Below are 20,000 nucleotides of genomic sequence, written 5' to 3'. Positions count from 1 at the left end.
GCCCCGGGTGCGCACCCCGCGTGCACCTTCGCCGGGGTGGGCACCTCGGCTGGGTTGCGCGCCCTGGTGCGCACCAAGGAGCGCTCCGAAGTGTGCTCCAAGGTGCGGCGTGCACGAAGTCGGAGCCCGGTTTGCCCCGGGTGCGCACCTCGCGTGCACCTTCGCCGCGGTGGGCACCTTGGCTGGGTTGGGCACCATTGAGCGCTCCGAAGTGTGCTCCAAGGTGCGCACCATGGCCCTCCAAGGTGCGCAGCATGGCGTGCACGAAGTCGGAGCCCGGTTTGCCCCGGGTGCGCACCTCGCGTGCACCTTCGCCAGGGTGGGCACCTCGGTGCGCACACCTTCTCAATGTTTTCTTGCCTTTTCTGGAAATTGGTGAAGGCAGCGCATCAAAGGTGCGCACCTCGGTGTGCTCCGAGGTGCGAACCCGAGAGCGCTCCGAGGTGCCCACGAAGTCGAAAGTCGGGTTAATTGCATTGTTTTCCCCGGGTGCGCTCCGAGGTGCGCAACATCGGTGCGCACCAAGGAGGGCTCCGAAGTGTGCTCCAAGGTGCGCACGATTCGGAGCTCGGTTTGCCCGGGGTGCGCACACCTTGGCTGGGTTGCGCACCCTTTGTGCGCTCCAAGGTGCGCACGAAGTCGGAGCTCGGTTTGCCCCGGGTGCGCACCTTCGCCAGGGTGCGCACCTTGATGCGCACGCCTTGGCTGGGCTGCGCACCTTGGTGGGCGCCATGGTGCGCACCTTTCGTGCGCTCCAAGGTGCGCACGAAGTCGGAGCTCGGTTTGCCCCGGGTGCGCACCTTGGTGGGCGCCATGGTGCACTCCGAGGTGCCCAAGATTGGTGCGCACCAAGGAGCGCTCCGAAGTGCGCTCCAAGGTGCGCAGGTGCGCGCGAAGTCGAAAGTTGGGTTAATTGTCCGGTTTGCCTCGGGTGCGCACCTTGCGTGCACCTTCGCCAGGGTGGGCGCCTTGGTGCGCACACCTTGGCTGGGCTGCGCACCCGGGCGCGCACACCTTGGCACCCGCGTTTCCTTCATTTTAAATTTTTTTTTTTTACAATCTCTCAAGTGGGAAATTCTATAATCTCAACTTTTTTTGCCTTTTCAGGAAACTTTTGAATGGAGCGCATCATTGGTGCGCTCCGAAGTGTGCTCCAAGGTGCGCACCTCTGGTGTGCTCCAAAGCTCTCTCCAGCTGCGTGCACCTGCCCCGGCCGCGCACCCGGCCCCGCCCAGCTTCGCTCACCTGTCCCGGGCGTCTGGTGCGGAACCTTAGAGTAAGAAACATCACCGTGCACCTTGGCCAACGTGCGCGACTCGACCGAGCGCGCACTGGCCGAGGTGCACACCGATTTCACCTGGGTGCGCGCGCAGCACCTCGGGCGCACCGGGGTGCGCGCACAACGCCCGGGTTGCACCGTGGCCTGTGTGCTCGGGGCGCCTCGGGTGCGCGCTCGGTGTCGCCCCCGCGCGCGCGGTAGTGCGGGCAGCGCACCCCGGCCCGGCCCGGCCCCGACGAGAACGCAAACGGGCAAAAGGTTTATTCAAATAGCATTGCGACGCCCGGCGAAAAACTAAGAAAGGGTGCAACACCGGGACTTCCCGGGAGGTCACCCATCCCAGTACTACTCCGGCCCAAGCGCGCTTAACTGCGGAGTTCTGATGGGATCCGGTGCACTAACGCTGGTATGATCGCACCCGTTATGAGCTTGTCGCAGTGTGTACTTAGCAAACCGCGACCCACGTGCGAATCCACCCCGGCCACCCACCCCCGTCGAGGTGCACACCCTCCCTCGCGAAGTGCGCCCCGTTCGCCAAGTGTGAGCCCTGCCCGGGTGCGCGCACCTTGCTAGGGCGTCGGGTGTGCACCCGGCCCGGCCTACGTGCGTGCACCTGGACGGGGCGTCGTGTGCGTGCAGTGTCCCGTCTGCAACGCGGTGCCCACACACCACCTCGGGCGCAACGACCTGCGCTCACATGTGGGCCGAGTGCACCTTGGTGCATGTTCGGGGCGCCTCGGGTGCACGCTCGATCTTGCCCCGGTGCACCAAGGCGCTCGGTTTGCCCCGGGTGCGCACTTGGTGCAAGGTGGGCACCCAAAATAGGGATCAAGCACCAAAACACAAGTTTCGGGATGCAAAATGGGACCCAAGGACCACAAATGCGTTCCAAGACCCATGATGGGTCCACGAGAACAAAAATGTGTTCCGAGACTTAATAAACAAATATTGGGTTTTAGGAGAAGAAACATGCTCTGATGCCCAAAACGAGAATCGACCCCGAAAAGGCCACAGGCCAAAAGTGGGATGCGAGACAAAAAAAAATGGGACCCGAGGACCAAAATTGGGTTCCCAGGTCGAAGACAGGGCAACCGGACAAGAAACGACCTCTAAGGCTCGAAATGAGTCCCGACGACTAAAACTTGACAAGAAGCACCCATCAGGCACCCAACTCGACACCCATGGGATGCCGACCCACCCGGGCTTCCACCTAGCACACCTTGGCACCCACCCACCCTCGCACCCAACCTCGCACCCAACTTAGCACCTTTGAACCCACATTGGCACTCACCCTGACCCTGGCACCTTGGAACCCACATTGGCACTCACCTTGACCCTGGCACCCACCTTTGCACTCACCTTGGGACCCACCCTGGCTCCCACCTCGGCACCCACCCAGACACCCACCTTGGTTCCTTGGCACCCACCTTGGATCCTTGGCACCCACCCCGACACCCACCTTGGCACGCAACTTGGCTACTTGCCACCCACCTTGGCTCCTTGACGCCCACCCCGACAACCACCCCGTGACCTACCCTGGCTAGGGTTGGTGCACACCCACCCTGGTGCCCACCTTGGCACCCACCCCATGACCCACCTTGGCACGCACCTTAGTACCCACCCCGTTACCCACCCTAGGACCCACCCCGTGACCCACCTTGGCCAGGGTGGGTGCCTTGGTGCGCACAACTTGCCTGGGCTGCACACCAGGGCGGGCTCAAGATGGCACCCGCGTTCCGTTTTTTTCACTATCTTTCAAAACGGAAATTTTAAAATCTCGTTTTTTTTTTTTTTTTGCCTTTTCTGGAAATTAGTGAAGGCAGCGCATCAAAGGTGCGCAATGCTGGTGCGAACCCGGGAGCGCTCCGATGTGTGCTCCAAGGTGCAGCGTGCACGAAGTCCGAGCCCGGCTTGCCCCGGGTGCGCACCTCGCGTGCACCTTCGCCGGGGTGAGCACCTTGGCTGGGTTGCGCGCCCTGGTGCGCACCAAGGAGCGCTCTGAAGTGTGCTCCAAGGTGCGGCGTGCACGAAGTCGGAGCTCGGTTTGCCCCGGGTGTGCACCTCGGGTGCGCACCTCGCGTGCACCTTCGCTGCGGTGGGCACCTTGGCTGGGTTGCGCGCCTTGGTGGGCACCATGCAGTGCACGAAGTCGGAGCCCGGTTTGCCCCGGGCGCGCACCTCCGCCAGGGTGGGCACCTTGGTGCGCACAACTTGCCTGGGCTGCGCACCAGGAAGGGCTCAAGATGGCACCCGCGTTCCGTTTTTTTCACTATCTTTCAGAACGGAAATTTTAAAATATCGTTTTTTTTTGCCTTTTCTGGAAATTAGTGAAGGCAGCGCATCAAAGGTGCGCAACGCTGGTGCGAACCTGGGAGCGCTCCGATGTGTGCTCCAAGGTGCGGCGTGCACGAAGTCGGAGCCCGGTTTGCCCCGGGTGCGCCCTGGTGGGCACCATGGTGCGCACCAAGGAGCGCTCCGAAGTGTGCTCCAAGGTGCGGCCTGCACGAAGTCGGAGCCCGGTTTGCCCCGGGCGTGCACCGCGGGTGGGCACCTTGGTGCGCATGCCTTGCCTGGGCTGCGCACCAGGGCGGGCTCAAGATGGCACCCGCGTTCCGTTTTTTTCACTATCTTTCAAAACGGAAATTTTAAAATCTCATTTTTTTTTGCCTTTTCTGGAAATTAGTGAAGGCAGCGCATCAAAGGTGCGCACCTCGCTGCCCACCACGGTGCGCAACGCCGGTGGGCACCCGGGAGTGCTTCGAAGTGTGCTCCAAGGTGCTGCGTGCACGTTGTCGGAGCCCGGTTTGCCCCGGGTGCGCACCTCGCGTGCACCTTCGTCGGGGTGGGCACCTTGGCTGGGTTTGCCCCGGCTGCGCTCCGAAGCGGGGTTATTGGAGCGCCGCCTCTTTTTTTGTCGGAGCGTTTGGTGGGGTTTCTCGCATTGGCTCTTCCCAGGCCCGGTTGCCACCCTGGCGCGCACGAAGTCGGAAGTAGGGTTAATTGCCCGGGTGCGCACCTTTGCCAGGGTGGGCACCTTACCTGGGCTGTGCACCCGGGCGGGCTCAAGATGGCACCCGCGTTCCGTTTTTTTCACTATCTTTCAAAACGGAAATTTTAAAATCTCCTCTTTTTTTTGCCTTTTCTGGAAATTAGTGAAGGCAGCGCATCAAAGGTGCGCACCTCGCTGCCCACCTTGGTGTGCTCTGAGGTGCGCACCCGGGAGCGCTACGAAGTGTGCTCCAAGGTGCGGCGTGCACGTTGTCGGAGCCCGGTTTGCCCCGGGTGCGCACCTCGCCTGCACCTTGGCCGGGGTGGGCACCCTGGCTGGGTTTGCCCAGGGTGCGCTCCGAAGCGGGGTTACTGGAGCGCCCCCTCTTTTTTTGTCAGAGCGTTTGGTGGGGTTTCTCGCATTGGCTCTTCCCAGGCCCGGTTGTTGGGTGCGCTCCCACCCTGGCGCGCGCGAAGTTGGAAGTTGGGTTAATTGCCCGGGCGCGCACCTTCGCCAGGGTGGGCACCTTGGTGCGCACACCTTGGCTGGGCTGCGCACCAGGGCGGGCTCAAGATGGCACCAGCATTCCCTTTTTCTCACTATCTTTCAAAACGGAAATTTTAAAATCTCGTTTTCTTTTGCCTTTTATGGAAATTAGTGAAGGCATCGCATCAAAGGTGCGCACCTCGCTGCCCACCTTGGTGTGCTCCGAGGTGCCCACCACGGTGCGCTCCGAGGTGCCCACCACGGTGCGCAACGCCGGTGCGAACCCGGGAGCGCCCCGATGTGTGCTCCAAGGTGCGGCGTGCACGAAGCCGGACCCCGGTTTGCCCCGGGTGCGCACCTCGCGTGCACCTTGGTGCGCACACCTTGGCTGGGTTGCGCGGCCTGGTGGGCACCATGGTGCGCACCAAGGAGCGCTCCGAAGTGTGCTCCAAGGTGCGGCGTGCACGAAGTCCTAGCCCGGTTTGCCCCGGGTGCGCACCTTCGCCGCGGTGGGCACCATGGCGTGCACGAAGTCGGAGCCCGGTTTGCCCCGGGTGCGCACCTCGCGTGCACCTTCGCCGGGGTGGGCACCTCGGCTGGGTTGCGCGCCCTGGTGCGCACCAAGGAGCGCTCCGAAGTGTGCTCCAAGGTGCGGCGTGCACGAAGTCGGAGCCCGGTTTGCCCCGGGTGCGCACCTTCGCCGCGGTGGGCACCCTGGTGCGCACCATGGCGTGCACGAAGTCGGAGCCCGGTTTGCCCCGGGTGCGCACCTCGCGTGCACCTTCGGCGGGGTTGCGCGCCCTGGTGCGCACCAAGGAGCGCTCCGAAGTGTGCTCCAAGGTGCGGCGTGCACGAAGTCGGAGCCCGGTTTGCCCCGGGTGCGCACCTCGCGTGCACCTTCGGCGGGGTTGCGCGCCCTGGTGGGCACCATGGTGCGCACCAAGGAGCGCTCCGAAGTGTGCTCCAAGGTGCGGCGTGCACGAAGTCGGAGCCCGGTTTGCCCCGGGTGCGCACCTCGCGTGCACCTTCGCCGCGGTGGGCACCATGGCGTGCACGAAGTCGGAGCCCGGTTTGCCCCGGGTGCGCACCTCGCGTGCACCTTCGCCGGGGTGGGCACCTCGGCTGGGTTGCGCGCCCTGGTGCGCACCAAGGAGCGCTCCGAAGTGTGCTCCAAGGTGCGGCGTGCACGAAGTCGGAGCCCGGTTTGCCCCGGGTGCGCACCTCGCGTGCACCTTCGCCGCGGTGGGCACCATGGCGTGCACGAAGTCGGAGCCCGGTTTGCCTCGGGTGCGCACCCCGCGTGCACCTTCGCCGGGGTGGGCACCTCGGCTGGGTTGCGCGCCCTGGTGCGCACCAAGGAGCGCTCCGAAGTGTGCTCCAAGGTGCGGCGTGCACGAAGTCGGAGCCCGGTTTGCCCCGGGTGCGCACCTCGCGTGCACCTTCGCCGCGGTGGGCACCTTGGCTGGGTTGGGCACCATTGAGCGCTCCGAAGTGTGCTCCAAGGTGCGCACCATGGCCCTCCAAGGTGCGCAGCATGGCGTGCACGAAGTCGGAGCCCGGTTTGCCCCGGGTGCGCACCTCGCGTGCACCTTCGCCAGGGTGGGCACCTCGGTGCGCACACCTTCTCAATGTTTTCTTGCCTTTTCTGGAAATTGGTGAAGGCAGCGCATCAAAGGTGCGCACCTCGGTGTGCTCCGAGGTGCGAACCCGAGAGCGCTCCGAGGTGCCCACGAAGTCGAAAGTCGGGTTAATTGCATTGTTTTCCCCGGGTGCGCTCCGAGGTGCGCAACATCGGTGCGCACCAAGGAGGGCTCCGAAGTGTGCTCCAAGGTGCGCACGATTCGGAGCTCGGTTTGCCCGGGGTGCGCACACCTTGGCTGGGTTGCGCACCCTTTGTGCGCTCCAAGGTGCGCACGAAGTCGGAGCTCGGTTTGCCCCGGGTGCGCACCTTCGCCAGGGTGCGCACCTTGATGCGCACGCCTTGGCTGGGCTGCGCACCTTGGTGGGCGCCATGGTGCGCACCTTTCGTGCGCTCCAAGGTGCGCACGAAGTCGGAGCTCGGTTTGCCCCGGGTGCGCACCTTGGTGGGCGCCATGGTGCACTCCGAGGTGCCCAAGATTGGTGCGCAACAAGGAGCGCTCCGAAGTGCGCTCCAAGGTGCGCAGGTGCGCGCGAAGTCGAAAGTTGGGTTAATTGTCCGGTTTGCCTCGGGTGCGCACCTTGCGTGCACCTTCGCCAGGGTGGGCGCCTTGGTGCGCACACCTTGGCTGGGCTGCGCACACCTTGGCACCCGCGTTTCCTTCATTTTAAATTTTTTTTTTTTACAATCTCTCAAGTGGGAAATTCTATAATCTCAACTTTTTTTGCCTTTTCAGGAAACTTTTGAATGGAGCGCATCATTGGTGCGCTCCGAAGTGTGCTCCAAGGTGCGCACCTCTGGTGTGCTCCAAAGCTCTCTCCAGCTGCGTGCACCTGCCCCGGCCGCGCACCCGGCCCCGCCCAGCTTCGCTCACCTGTCCCGGGCGTCTGGTGCGGAACCTTAGAGTAAGAAACATCACCGTGCACCTTGGCCAACGTGCGCGACTCGACCGAGCGCGCACTGGCCGAGGTGCACACCGATTTCACCTGGGTGCGCGCGCAGCACCTCGGGCGCACCGGGGTGCGCGCACAACGCCCGGGTTGCACCGTGGCCTGTGTGCTCGGGGCGCCTCGGGTGCGCGCTCGGTGTCGCCCCCGCGCGCGCGGTAGTGCGGGCAGCGCACCCCGGCCCGGCCCGGCCCCGACGAGAACGCAAACGGGCAAAAGGTTTATTCAAATAGCATTGCGACGCCCGGCGAAAAACTAAAAAAGGGTGCAACACCGGGACTTCCCGGGAGGTCACCCATCCCAGTACTACTCCGGCCCAAGCGCGCTTAACTGCGGAGTTCTGATGGGATCCGGTGCACTAACGCTGGTATGATCGCACCCGTTATGAGCTTGTCGCAGTGTGTACTTAGCAAACCGCGACCCACGTGCGAATCCACCCCGGCCACCCACCCCCGTCGAGGTGCACACCCTCCCTCGCGAAGTGCGCCCCGTTCGCCAAGTGTGAGCCCTGCCCGGGTGCGCGCACCTTGCTAGGGCGTCGGGTGTGCACCCGGCCCGGCCTACGTGCGTGCACCTGGACGGGGCGTCGTGTGCGTGCAGTGTCCCGTCTGCAACGCGGTGCCCACACACCACCTCGGGCGCAACGACCTGCGCTCACATGTGGGCCGAGTGCACCTTGGTGCATGTTCGGGGCGCCTCGGGTGCACGCTCGATCTTGCCCCGGTGCACCAAGGCGCTCGGTTTGCCCCGGGTGCGCACTTGGTGCAAGGTGGGCACCCAAAATAGGGATCAAGCACCAAAACACAAGTTTCGGGATGCAAAATGGGACCCAAGGACCACAAATGCGTTCCAAGACCCATGATGGGTCCACGAGAACAAAAATGTGTTCCGAGACTTAATAAACAAATATTGGGTTTTAGGAGAAGAAACATGCTCTGATGCCCAAAACGAGAATCGACCCCGAAAAGGCCACAGGCCAAAAGTGGGATGCGAGACAAAAAAAAATGGGACCCGAGGACCAAAATTGGGTTCCCAGGTCGAAGACAGGGCAACCGGACAAGAAACGACCTCTAAGGCTCGAAATGAGTCCCGACGACTAAAACTTGACAAGAAGCACCCATCAGGCACCCAACTCGACACCCATGGGATGCCGACCCACCCGGGCTTCCACCTAGCACACCTTGGCACCCACCCACCCTCGCACCCAACCTCGCACCCAACTTAGCACCTTTGAACCCACATTGGCACTCACCCTGACCCTGGCACCTTGGAACCCACATTGGCACTCACCTTGACCCTGGCACCCACCTTTGCACTCACCTTGGGACCCACCCTGGCTCCCACCTCGGCACCCACCCAGACACCCACCTTGGTTCCTTGGCACCCACCTTGGATCCTTGGCACCCACCCCGACACCCACCTTGGCACGCAACTTGGCTACTTGCCACCCACCTTGGCTCCTTGACGCCCACCCCGACAACCACCCCGTGACCTACCCTGGCTAGGGTTGGTGCACACCCACCCTGGTGCCCACCTTGGCACCCACCCCATGACCCACCTTGGCACGCACCTTAGTACCCACCCCGTTACCCACCCTAGGACCCACCCCGTGACCCACCTTGGCCAGGGTGGGTGCACCCACCCTGGTGCCCACCTTGGCACCCACCCATCCTAGCACCCAGCCTGTGACCGGGCTTGGAACCCAACCTTGCACCCGTCTTGGCCAGTGTGGGTGCGCACCCATCCTGGCACCCACGTTGTGACACACCCTTTAACCCACGCACCCTAGCAGCCACGTTGGCACCCACCTTGGAACACAACCTAGCAACTTGGCACCCACCCCGTGACCCACCTTGGCATCCACCATAGCAGTCGCCCACTTGGCACCCACCTTGGAACCCAAGTTGGCACCCACCTCGGCACCCACCTTGACACTTGTGGACCCACCTTGCCACTCACCCTAGCATCGACCCATCCTAGCACCCACCCTGGCACCTTTGCACCCTAGCACTCACCCATCCTAGCACCTAACCTGTGACCCACCTTGACACTCACCCTCGCACCCACCTTGGAACCCAACCTAGCACCCACCCACCCTGACACCAACCCTAGCACCTACCCACCCTTGCACCCACCCTGTGACCCATCTTGGCACCCACCCATCCTACCACTCAACCTATCACCCACCTTCTCACCCACCTTGGCATCCACCTTAGCACCCACCCACACTGGCACCTTGGCACCCACCTCGGGCAAGGTGGGTGCACACCCACCCTGACACCCAATTTAGAACCAACCGAGCATGTTACCCACCTTGGCACCCACATTGCAGCCCACCCTAGTACCCACCCTATGACCCACATTGGCATCCACACCCTAGCACCCAGGCACCTCGACACCCGCCTTGACACGCACCCTAGCACTAAACCTGTGACCCACCTTGGAACTCACCCTAGAACCCACCCACCCTGTGAACCACCTTGGCATCCACCTTAGCACCCACCCACCTTGGCACCCACTCTAGCACTCACCCATCCTAACACCCAACTTGTTACCCACCTTGGCACCCGCCCTCGCGTCCACCTTGAAACCCACCCTAGCACCCACCCACGCAGGAGCCCACCTTGGCACCCAACCTAACACCCACGCATCCTGGCACCCAACTTGTGACCCACCTTGGAACCCACCCTAGTACCCACCTTTGAACCCACTATATCACCAACCCACCTTGGCACCCACCCTATGACCCTCTTTGGAATCCACCCTAGCACGCACCCACCCTGGCACCCACCATGGAGCGCACCCTAGCACCCACCCACCTCGGCACGCACCTCAACACCCACCTTGGTGTGCGCACTGCGCCAACCTCTCAAAGACCCTATGTGGTGCGCTCCAAAGTGTACACCTTTGGTGCGCTCCAAGGTGCGCACCTTTGGTGCACACCGAGGTGCACACCAAAGTGTGCACCGAGGTGAGCACCAAAGTGCACTCCAAGGTGCACACCAAGGCGTGCACCTTTGGTGCGGTCAATGCAAACGAATTCGGAAGTTGGGGTCGATGTCCTAATCGCTGCTGCAGACTACACGTATGAGAATCGGACAAATAGCTTTATATAGGGGAGGTGTTGCGTTTGATGGGTCGACTCCCCTGGTTGTGTGCACTGCACCAACTTCAAAGACCCTGTCTTGTTTAAGAAGTCAAAAGTTGGGGTGGATGTCCTAATCATTGCTGCAGTCTACGCATGTATGAGAATCAGACAAATAGCTTATATAGGGGAGGTGTTGCATTCGGTGGGTTGACTCCCCTGGTTGTGCGCACTGCGCCAACCTCAAAGACCCCGCATAGCAGAAGAAGTCGGAAGTCGGATTTTGGTGAGCACCAAGGCGTGCACCTTTGGTGCGGTCAACGCAGACGAATTCAGAAGTTGGGGTGGATGTCCTAATCGTTGTTGCAGGCTACACATGTATGAGAATCAGACAAATAGCTTATATAGGGGAGGTGTTGGGTTTGATGGGTCAACTCCCTTGGTTGTGCGCATTACGCCAACCTCAAAGACCTTGTTTTCGTTAAGAAGTCAAAAGTTGGGGTCAATGTCCTAATGGCTCCTGTAGGCTACACATGTATGAGAATCGGACAAATAGCTTATATAGGGGAGGTGTTGGGTTTGATGGGTCGACTCCCCTGGTTGTGCGCATTACGTCAACCTCAAAGACCTTGTTTTCGTTAAGAAGTCAAAAGTTGGGGTCGATGTCCTAATTGCTCCTGTAGACTACACATGTATGAGAATCAGACAAATAGCTTATATAGGGGAGGTGTTGGGTTTGATGGGTTGACTCCCCTAGTTGTTCGCATTACACCAACCTCAAAGACCTTGTTTTCGTTTAGAAGCCGAAAGTTGGGGTCGATGTCCTAATTGCTCCTGCAGGCTACGCATGTATGAGAATCAGACAAATAGCTTATATAGGGGAGGTGTTGGGTTTGATGGGTCGACTCCCCTGGTTGTGCGCATTGCGCCAACCTCAAAGACCCTGCATTGCGGATGAAGTCGAAAGTCAGAGTTTGGTGTGCTACAAGGTGTGGTCGAAGGTGCTCACCTAGGTGTGCACCTTTGGAGCGCAGGAAAAGTGCCCTCCAAAAGTGCGCACCTTTGGAGTGCACAAAAGTGCCCTCCAAAAGTGCGCACCTTTGGAGCGCACAAAAGTGCCCTCCAAAAAGTGCCCTCCAAAAGTGCGCACCTTTGGAGCGCACAAAAGTGCCCTCCAAAAAGTGCCCTCCAAAAGTGCGCACCTTTGGAGTGCAGAAAAGTGCCCTCCAAAAAGTGCCCTCCAAAAGTGTGCACCTTTGGAGTGCACAAAAGTGCCCTCCAAAAGTGCGCACCTTTGGAGCGCAGAAAAGTGCCCTCCAAAAAGTGCCCTCCAAAAGTGCGCACCTTTGGAGCGCAGAAAAGTGCCCTCCAAAAAGTGCCCTCCAAAAGTGCGCACCTTTGGAGCGCAGAAAAGTGCCCTCCAAAAAGTGCCCTCCAAAAGTGCGCACCTTTGGAGCGCACAAAAGTGCCCTCCAAAAAGTGCCCTCCAAAAGTGCGCACCTTTGGAGCGCACAAAAGTGCCCTCCAAAAGTGCGCACCTTTGGAGCGCACAAAAGTGCCCTCCAAAAGTGCGCACTTTTGGTGCGCACCAAGGCGCTGGTTCGGTCGTTGCAGGCGAGTTCGGAAGTTGGGGTCGATGTCCTGAGCGGAGGTGCAAACTACACAGGTGTCGGAATCGGACAAATAGCTTATATAGGGGAGGTGTATGCTTCGATGGGTCGACTCCCCAGGTTGAGCGCACCGCGCCAACCTCAAAGACCCTACGGTATGGATGAAGTCGGAAGTTGGGTCCGATGACCGATTCGATTAGTAGGTATGCTCATGAGGTCGGAATTTGGGTCCGATGACCTGCCATGTGCAGGAAGGCGAATGTTGGCACTGTGCGTTGCAAGGTGCACACCAAGGTGCTGGTGCGGTCTTTTTAGTCGAGTTCGGAAGTTGGGGTCGATGTCCTGATCGGAGGTGCAAGCTACACAGGTGTGGGAATCGGACAAATAGCTTATATAGGGGAGGTGTATGCTTCGTTGGGTCGACTCCCCGGGTTGAGCGCACCGCGCCAACCTCAAAGACCCTACGGTATGGATGAAGTCGGAAGTTGGGTCCGATGACCGATTCGATATGTAGGCATACTCGCGAGGTCGGAATTTGGGTCCGATGACCTGCCATGTGCAGGAAGGCGAATGTTGGCACTGTGCGTTGCAAGGTGCGCACCAAGGCGCTGGTTCGGTCGTTGCAGGCGAGTTCGGAAGTTGGGGTCGATGTCCTGATCGGAGGTGCAAACTACACAGGTGTGGGAATCGGACAAATAGCTTATATAGGGGAGGTGTATGCTTCGTTGGGTCGACTCCCCGGGTTGAGCGCACCGCGCCAACCTCAAAGACCCTACGGTATGGATGAAGTCGGAAGTTGTGTCCGATGACCGATTCGATATGTAGGCATACTCGCGAGGTCGGAATTTGGGTCCGATGACCTGCCATGTGCAGGAAGGCGAATGTTGGGACTGTGCGTCGCAAGGTGCGCACCAAGGCGCTGGTGCCGTCGTTGCAGTCGAGTTCGGAAGTTGGGGTCGATGTCCTGGTCAGAGGTGCAAACTACACAGGTGTGGGAATCGGACAAATAGCTTATATAGGGGAGGTGTATGCTTCGATGGGTCGACTCCCCGGGTTGAGCGCACCGCGCCAACCTCAAAGACCCTACAGTATGGATGAAGTCGGAAGTTGGGTCCGATGACCGATTCGATACGTAGGCATATTGGCGAGGTCTGAATTTGTGTCCGATGACCTGCCATGCGCAGGAAGGCGGAATTTGGGTCCGATGACCGAGTTGATGGCGTGCCATGCGCAGAAAGGCGGAATTTGGGTCCGATGACCGAGTTGATGTTGATGGCCCGCCATGCACAGGAAGGCGGAATTTGGGTCCGATGACCGATTTGAAGGCGTGCCATGCGCAGAAAGGCGGAGTTTGGGTCCGATGACCGAGTTGATATTGATGGCCCGCCATGCGCAGGAAGGCGGAATTTGGGTCCGATGACCTGACATACGCATGGAGTCCGACTCGGGGGCCGATGTTCGATTCGATGACTTGCATTGTGGGTAAAGTCGGAAGTTGTGGTCTTTGACCCGATTCGATGACCAGACTTCGGCTGCTTGAGAATCGGACAAATAACTTATATAGGGGAGGTAGTGTTCTCGAGCATCCTCCCCCCGTGCCCGTTTATGTCGATTGATGCTGGTGCTCGACTGGTTGGAGCGCTCGGATGCAAAAATCTTGCACCAGGATTTATCGATTGTGATGGACACGGCAAGTCTCCTGATTGCTATGCAGGAGCTCATCGTGAATCTCTATGCGGCCTTGGTATGGACTCGACCTGCGGAATGGTTCGGCAATGGTAGTCGCTCCAACACGTCCTTGCAATGGCCACAGAGGTGATTCGACTAGAGCTCCAGTCTAGCTTTTGGGTTGCTTGGCGGACTGGTATAGCCGCGATCGAGTTCCGGCCATGAACGTTTTAGATAGCTCTTGGGCTTTCTGGGACGGAAGTCGGAAGTTTGGGCTGTTGTCCGATTTGATGACCATTCTTCGGATGTGTGAGAATCGGACAAATAACTTATATAGGGGACTGTGTTGTCTCACGCAGCCCCCTCCGTGCCCCTCTATCTCGACCGATGTTGGTGCTTGAAAGGGTTGGGATCGCTCGGATTTATAAACGTGCACCACCATTTGTCGAGTGTGAGGGACGCGGCAGGTCTCCTAAATGCTATACGGGCGCTCTCTGAGAATCTCTATCCGGCCTCGACACAGACTAGTCTTGCTGAATGGTTTGGCACTGGTAGTCGATCCAACACGTCGTTGTTGTGGCCGCCTAGGCGATTCGATTCGAGCCCCCGTCTAGCTTTTGGGTTGCTTGGCGGATTTTGCCCTATCCGCAAGTGAGCTCGGTCCCTAAACGTTCGAGAAACCCGATTGCTATGCGCCGACTCTCTTTCTTGCGAGCCTCCATCTAGCTTTTGGGTCTCTACGGAACGGAAGTCGGAATCTGGGACCGTTGTTTGATTCGACGAGGCAGACTACGGTTGTGCGAGAATCGGACAAATAACTTATATAGGGGAGGTGTTGACTGGAGCATTCTCCCCCGTGCCCCTCTAACTCGACCAATGCTGGCGCTCGAACGGTGGTAGCGCTCGGATTTTCGTTGAGCGCCAGCATTGGTCGATTTAGAGGGGCATGCGAGATTCCCGAATGCTATGCGAGGGCTCTAACGGAAATGTCTATTGGTTTCGGTATGGATGCAATTGCGAGTGGTTCGGCAAAGGTAGTCGTTCCGATGCGTCCATGTCGTGGCCAAATCGATAATTCGATTTGAGCCCTCGTATAGCATTTGGGTCTCTCGATGTGATTCCGCATTCCAGTCCCTTTGGGCACTGCTTGAGCCGCATCCCAGGGGGTTCCCTTCCCAATAATCTGCCTCGCAACCCGATTGCTATGCGGTGAGGCTCCTCGGCCGCCTCGGAACTATCTGTGTATCAGACGCATCGCGGGATAAGGGGTTGGCAACGGTAGTCGCCCCAAGCGCGTCCGATGCTTGGACCATTCCGAGGCGGCCCTGAAGCCTCTTCCGTCTAGCCGTTGGGTCCTTCTCGCCGCATCCCTTGCCTCGCACCCCGATTGCTATGCGGTGAGGCTCCTCGGCCGCCTTGGAACTATCTGTGTATCAGACGCATCGCGGGATAAGGGGTTGTCACTGGTAGTCGCCCCAAGCGCGTCCGATGCTTGGACCATTCCGAGGCGGCCCTGAAGCCTCTTCCGTCTAGCCGTTGGGTCCTTCTCGCCGCATCCCTCGACTCGCACCCCGATTGCTATGCGGTGAGGCTCCTCGGCCGCCTTGGAACTATCTGTGTATCGGACGCGTCGCGGGATAAGGGGTTGTCACTGGTAGTCGCCCCAAGCGCGTCCGATGCTTGGACCATTCCGAGGCGGCCCTGAAGCCTCTTCCGTCTAGCCGTTGGGTCCTTCTCGCCGCATCCCTCGCCTCGCACCCCGATTGCTATGCGGTGAGGCTCCTCGGCCGCCTTGGAACTATCTGTGTATCGGACGCGTCGCGGGATAAGGGGTTGTCACTGGTAGTCGCCCCAAGCGCGTGCGATGCATGGACCATTCCCAGGCGGCCCTGAAGCCTCTTCCGTCTAGCCGTTGGGTCCTTCTCGCCGCATCCCTCGCCTCGCACCCCGATTGCTATGCGGTGAGGCTCCTCGGCCGCCTTGGAACTATCTGTGTATCGGACGCGTCGCGGGATAAGGGGTTGTCACTGGTAGTCGCCCCAAGCGCGTCCGATGCTTGGACCATTCCGAGGCGGCCCTGAAGCCTCTTCCGTCTAGCCGTTGGGTCCTTCTCGCCGCATCCCTCGCCTCGCACCCCGATTGCTATGCGGTGAGGCTCCTCGGCCGCCTTGGAACTATCTGTGTATCGGACGCGTCGCGGGATAAGGGGTTGTCACTGGTAGTCGCCCCAAGCGCGTCCGATGCTTGGACCATTCCGAGGCGGCCCTGAAGCCTCTTCCGTCTAGCCGTTGGGTCCTTCTCGCCGCATCCCTCGCCTCGCACCCCGATTGCTATGCGGTGAGGCTCCTCGGCCGCCTTGGAACTATCTGTGTATCGGACGCGTCGCGGGATAAGGGGTTGTCACTGGTAGTCGCCCCAAGCGCGTCCGATGCTTGGACCATTCCGAGGCGGCCCTGAAGCCTCTTCCGTCTAGCCGTTGGGTCCTTCTCGCCGCATCCCTCGCCTCGCACCCCGATTGCTATGCGGTGAGGCTCCTCGGCCGCCTTGGAACTATCTGTGTATCGGACGCATCGCGGGATAAGGGGTTGTCACTGGTAGTCGCCCCAAGCGCGTCCGATGCTTGGACCATTCCGAGGCGGCCCTGAAGCCTCTTCCGTCTAGCCGTTGGGTCCTTCTCGCCGCATCCCTCGCCTCGCACCCCGATTGCTATGCGGTGAGGCTCCTCGGCCGCCTTGGAACTATCTGTGTATCGGACGCGTCGCGGGATAAGGGGTTGTCACTGGTAGTCGCCCCAAGCGCGTCCGATGCTTGGACCATTCCGAGGCGGCCCTGAAGCCTCTTCCGTCTAGCCGTTGGGTCCTTCTCGCCGCATCCCTCGCCTCGCACCCCGATTGCTATGCGGTGAGGCTCCTCGGCCGCCTTGGAACTATCTGTGTATCGGACGCGTCGCGGGATAAGGGGTTGTCACTGGTAGTCGCCCCAAGCGCGTCCGATGCTTGGACCATTCCGAGGCGGACCTGAAGCCTCTTCCGTCTAGCCGTTGGGTCCTTCTCGCCGCATCCCTCGCCTCGCACCCCGATTGCTATGCGGTGAGGCTCCTCGGCCGCCTTGGAACTATCTGTGTATCGGACGCGTCGCGGGATAAGGGGTTGTCACTGGTAGTCGCCCCAAGCGCGTCCGATGCTTGGACCATTCCGAGGCGGCCCTGAAGCCTCTTCCGTCTAGCCGTTGGGTCCTTCTCGCCGCATCCCTCGCCTCGCACCCCGATTGCTATGCGGTGAGGCTCCTCGGCCGCCTTGGAACTATCTGTGTATCGGACGCGTCGCGGGATAAGGGGTTGTCACTGGTAGTCGCCCCAAGCGCGTCCGATGCTTGGACCATTCCGAGGCGGCCCTGAAGCCTCTTCCGTCTAGCCGTTGGGTCCTTCTTGCCGCATCCCTCGCCTCGCACCCCGATTGCTATGCGGTGAGGCTCCTCGGCCGCCTTGGAACTATCTGTGTATCGGACGCGTCGCGGGATAAGGGGTTGTCACTGGTAGTCGCCCCAAGCGCGTCCGATGCTTGGACCATTCCGAGGCGGCCCTGAAGCCTCTTCCGTCTAGCCGTTGGGTCCTTCTCGCCGCATCCCTCGCCTCGCACCCCGATTGCTATGCGGTGAGGCTCCTCGGCCGCCTTGGAACTATCTGTGTATCGGACGCGTCGCGGGATAAGGGGTTGTCACTGGTAGTCGCCCCAAGCGCGTCCGATGCTTGGACCATTCCGAGGCGGACCTGAAGCCTCTTCCGTCTAGCCGTTGGGTCCTTCTCGCCGCATCCCTCGCCTCGCACCCCGATTGCTATGCGGTGAGGCTCCTCGGCCGCCTTGGAACTATCTGTGTATCGGACGCGTCGCGGGATAAGGGGTTGTCACTGGTAGTCGCCCCAAGCGCGTCCGATGCTTGGACCATTCCGAGGCGGCCCTGAAGCCTCTTCCGTCTAGCCGTTGGGTCCTTCTCGCCGCATCCCTCGCCTCGCACCCCGATTGCTATGCGGTGAGGCTCCTCGGCCGCCTTGGAACTATCTGTGTATCGGACGCGTCGCGGGATAAGGGGTTGTCACTGGTAGTCGCCCCAAGCGCGTCCGATGCTTGGACCATTCCGAGGCGGACCTGAAGCCTCTTCCCTCTAGCCGTTGGGGCTTTCTCGCCGCATCCCTCGCCTCGCACCCCGATTGCTATTCGGTGAGGCTCCTCGGCCGCCTTGGAACTATCTGTGTATCGGACGCATCGCGGGATAAGGGGTTGGCAGTGGTAGTTGCCCCAAGCGCGTCCGATGCTTGGACCATTCCGAGGCGGCCCTGCAGCCTCTTCCGTCTAGCCGTTGGGGCCATCTCGCTGCATCCCCCACCTCGCACCACGATTGCTATGCGGTGAGGCTCCTTGGCCGCCTCGGAACTATCTGTGTATCGGACGCATCGCGGGATAAGGGGTTGTCACTGGTAGTCGCCCCAAGCGCGTCCGATGCTTGGACTATTCCGAGGCGGCCCTGCAGCCTCTTCCGTCTAGCCGTTGGGGCCATCTCGCCGCATCCCCCAGCTCCTCGGCCGCCTCGGAACTATCTGTGTATCGGACGCATCGCGGGATAAGGGGTTGGCAGTGGTAGTCGCCCCAAGCGCGTTCGATGCTTGGACTATTCCGAGGCGGCCCCGCAGCCTCTTCCGTCTACCCTTTGGGGCCATCTCGCCGCATCCCTCGCCTCGCACCCCGATTGCTATGCGGTGAGGCTCCTCGGCCGCCTGGGAACTATCTTCGTATCGGATGCATCGCGGGATAAGGGGTTGTCACTGGTAGTCGCCCCAAGCGCGTCCGATGCTTGGACTATTCCGAGGCGGCCCTGTGGCCTCTTCCGTCTAGCCGTTGGGGCCATCTCGCCGCATCCCTCACCTCGCACCCCCATTGCTATGCGGTGAGGCTCCTCGGCCGCCTTGGAACTGTCTTCGTATCGGAAGCATCGCGGGATAAGGGGTTGTCACTGGTAGTCGCCCCAAGCGCGTCCGATGCTTGGACTATTCCGAGGCGGCCCTGCAGCCTCTTCCGTCTAGCCGTTGGGGCCATCTCGCCGCATCCCCCACCTCGCACCCGGATTGCTATGCGGTGAGGCTCCTCGGCCGCCTTGGAACTATCTTCGTATCGGACGCATCGCGGGATAAGGGGTTGTCACTGGTAGTCGCCCCAAGCGCGTCCGATGCTTGGACTATTCCGACGCGGCCCTGTGGCCTCTTCCGTCTAGCCGTTGGGGCCATCTCGCCGCATCCCCCACCTCGCACCCCGATTGCTATGCGGTGAGGCTCCTCGGCCGCCTTGGAACCATCTTCGTATCGGACGCATCGCGGGATGAGGGGTTGTCACTGGTAGTCGCCCCAAGTGCGTCCGATGCTTGGACCATTCCGAGGCGGCCCTGAAGCCTCTTCCGTCTAGCCGTTGGGGCCTTCCCGCCCCATCCCTCGCCTCGCACCCCCGATTGCTATGCGGTGAGGCTCCTCGGCCGCCTTGGAACCATCTGTGTATCGGACGCATCGCGGGATAAGGGGTTGGCACTGGTAGTCGCCCCAAGCGCGTCCGATGCTTGGAGCATTCCGAGGTGGCCCTGAAGCCTCTTCCGTCTAGCCGTTGGGGCCTTCCCGCCCCATCCCTCGCCTCGCACCCCGATTGATATGCGGTGAGGCTCCTCGGCCGCCTTGGAACTATCTGTGTATCGGACGCATCGCGGGATAAGGGGTTGGCACTGGTAGTCGTCCCAATCGCGTCCGATGCTTGGACCATTCCGAGGCGGCCCTGCAGCCTCTTCCGTTTAGCCGTCGGGGCCTTCCCGCCGCATCCCTCGCCTCGCATCCCGATTCCTATGCGGTGAGTCTTCTCGGCCGCCGCGGAACTATACCTGTTATTGCTACTGCATCCTTCGGCTGGTAACCTCCTCTGCCGCCTTGGAACGTTCTCTTTGTCGGACGCGTCGCGGGATAAGGGGTTGGCACTGGTAGTCGCCCCAAGCGCGCCCGATGCATAGACCGCTCCGAGTTGACCTTGCTTTCAGCCTCTCACATGCATAGACCTCTCTGAGTCGACCCTGCAGCCTCTCACGTTTAGCCTTTGGAATCTCGCCTCACAACATGATTGCTATCCTTGATGCATCCCTTGCCTCGAGCCCTGATTGCTTTCTTGGCTGCATCCCTCCTCTCCTCACAGCCCGGTTGTCATCACTGCTTCATCCGTCGCTTCATGCATTCTGGCTGCTGGGCCCTTCCCACCGCACACCTCGATTGCT

The 20,000-nt window shown here is 60.7% G+C and overlaps 2 non-coding genes across 2 annotated transcripts; both read right to left on the bottom strand.

Annotated features, from left to right (window-relative positions):
* Positions 1-1,580: 1,580 nt before the first annotated feature.
* LOC131863389 (5S ribosomal RNA) lies at positions 1,581-1,699 on the bottom strand. The gene has a single exon (XR_009362310.1). It is a non-coding gene; the product is annotated as a 5S ribosomal RNA (ribosomal RNA).
* Positions 1,700-7,602: 5,903 nt separating this feature from the next.
* LOC131863388 (5S ribosomal RNA) lies at positions 7,603-7,721 on the bottom strand. Its single transcript, XR_009362309.1, has one exon. It is a non-coding gene; the product is annotated as a 5S ribosomal RNA (ribosomal RNA).
* Between the last annotated feature and the right edge of the window lie 12,279 nt (positions 7,722-20,000).

Source organism: Cryptomeria japonica, unplaced genomic scaffold (assembly GCF_030272615.1).
Source record: "Cryptomeria japonica unplaced genomic scaffold, Sugi_1.0 HiC_scaffold_61, whole genome shotgun sequence".
NCBI classification, from domain to species: Eukaryota; Viridiplantae; Streptophyta; class Pinopsida; order Cupressales; family Cupressaceae; genus Cryptomeria; species Cryptomeria japonica.
The sequence above is the reverse complement of the archived record's forward strand: the minus strand, read 5'-3'. Positions and strand labels throughout refer to the sequence as shown.